This window comes from Parasteatoda tepidariorum, chromosome 12 (genome assembly GCF_982258835.1).
Source record: "Parasteatoda tepidariorum strain Cologne lab strain chromosome 12, Ptep-v5.0, whole genome shotgun sequence".
NCBI classification, from domain to species: Eukaryota; Metazoa; Arthropoda; class Arachnida; order Araneae; family Theridiidae; genus Parasteatoda; species Parasteatoda tepidariorum.
This window is the reverse complement of record NC_141766.1, coordinates 13584638-13587099: the sequence shown is the minus strand read 5'-3', so window position 1 is coordinate 13587099 and position 2462 is coordinate 13584638.

Here is a 2462-nt window from a genome sequence, read left to right as displayed (position 1 = left end):
AATTTTAAAAAGTCAGATATTTCAATTTCTTAGGAACTATTCAAACGATTTCTATCAAGTTAGTATTTTTCCATGTAAAATTGCATTCTTTAAAATTATGAAAAAATTGCATATCTTACTATAAAAAATTTGTATTAAATAAAATAAAAAAATTTTACTACCTTTTATTTTTTGCATGGAATTATCTTCGAATATATGAATTTTATAATCGTGTGCAAACATTTTTTAGTACCTTTAAAAAGTTCGTTATATGACAAAATATGCAAAATTAACTTTAAGGGGTCTAAACCTTGAACTGACCTGACCAAACTAATGACTATATTTCCAAGATCAGATTGCAAATCCAAATCCGCCTGGAAAAAAAAGGCACGATTCATAGAAAGTACGTTTTTGTGTCTGATTTCGCAACTTATATCTGCACTAAACTAATTAATTAGCATATTTGATGCCACCCCCTGGAACGATTGTGTCCTAGAATGGGAAGATCCAATTAGATCAAAAGCCATTCAGGGTGGTTCCTTTATTTTTTTGCGCACTGTATATTCTGGTATGTTAGTTGAGAGGTTCTGTATATAAACTGTTAGTTGAGAGGTTCTGTATTCTGTATATAAACTTTCCTTAAACTTAAGCAAATTCATATTTTTATAATAATAAGCTATCCTACAAAAATTTTTATAGTTCAGACACATTAAATAAATTCTTTTAATGTTGGTCTCCAAAAGTCTTTATGTCAAATATGTAAAAGAATTCTTTTAGTTGAGAAGTATCTATGTCACAACTATTTATAAAATAAAGAAAGCAGTTTTAAAATTAGTCACTATTAATTGGCACACTGTTTAATACATAATTATGTGATGTATTGCAGCAATTTCTATTACATACGGCGCCACGGTCTTTGCGCTAGAATTCTGCAATCAACGTGGAATTAATTCAATATAAAATATTTACAAAAATATTCTTAATTGGCAGATCCATATCTATTTGCAGCATTTTATCAACATTAAAAGAAAACCTGATTTTTTAAAAGTTATTTTAATGAATAACTAACAATACAACACAAATTGTTGAAAAAGCAACAAAAAATATACTCAAGATGAGAGAAAGCTAATGAGAAAATGAAACAAAGACAAAAATTGATTATCACCTTTTTGATAATAAACATATGTTCATATACTTATTTTAAAAGAGCACATTATAAAATATTTGAATAAAACATGTGGTTGATAAAGTTGAAATAAAAACGTAAGAGGGCATCATACCACGGAAGAAACTTAGTCACAAATTCACTTCCAATACTAATTTAAAAGAAAAAAAGTAAGTTCAGGCAATCCTAGAGTAAGCCATGAAGGTTTAATTAAAGAAAAAAAATATCAAAATGCAAAATAAATTATTGGAAGGAAACATCATTGCTTCACAAGTTATCTTTTCATAATTTATTTTTAGTTGGATATTTAAAAAAATTGATTCTCAGTATTTCAGTATATTTATTAATTCTAGGTTCAAAGGAACCTTTCTCAGTATCTAAACCAGTGATGGGGAAACTACGGCCCGTTTAAGAGTGCCGTCGTGAGAATGCTTGAATGCGTTCTTGTATATGTTTATAGAACACATAAATTTTTTAACGATTAAGCATTATTCTTTGGCCCGCTACGATTGTCTAGTTATTACAAATGGCCCGTCTTAAAAAAAGTTTCTCCACCACTGATCTAAACGTTTAATCATTTGACATTTAAAAAGAATTTGAGATGAAAAGTTTTTCTCCTGGTATGGCACCACTAGAAAAAGTTGAAGAAAAAACAAACTTCATGAAGATAACAATAAAATAGTTTTTTCCAAAATATAACTAAACTCATATTCATGTTTCTAACAAAGATAATTATATACTTGATCAGAAATTTAGATACTAGCAAAATTTCTAGATACAAACTTTGACACAGGATACACAAAACAGGATTTATTTATTTATTATTTGAAGAACAATCATTACGCTTTAAGTATTTCACATAAATTATTTAAAATTCTAATAGTCTATAATCTTTGTTAAACTATACATTGTGTCAAGTTAACTTGACAGTGTTGTAAAAGCTACAGTACCCAATGTAATGATTAATGATAATGATTATCACAAAAGAAAATTTTGAGTAAAAAAGTAAATTTTGAAATTGAAGAAGTAAAATTCAAAAATTTTTCTAATAAATATTTAAAAACAGCTAACTACTCGTTGCTTTTATAAAATTATATTTCCCTTAATTATAAAAATAATCTAAAATGAGAATTTATTTTTTTACAAAAGCAAACCTAATTGCGAAATCAGACATAATAAAGTTACGGTGGGAATTATTTTAGCAATGTAAAAATATTCAAGTAACTTTTTTTACATAGCTTATAGATGAAACCAATTTTGCATAATCAAGTTAAACATTTCTAAGTTGTAAAACTTTAAAGTGTAAAAGAATTTCATA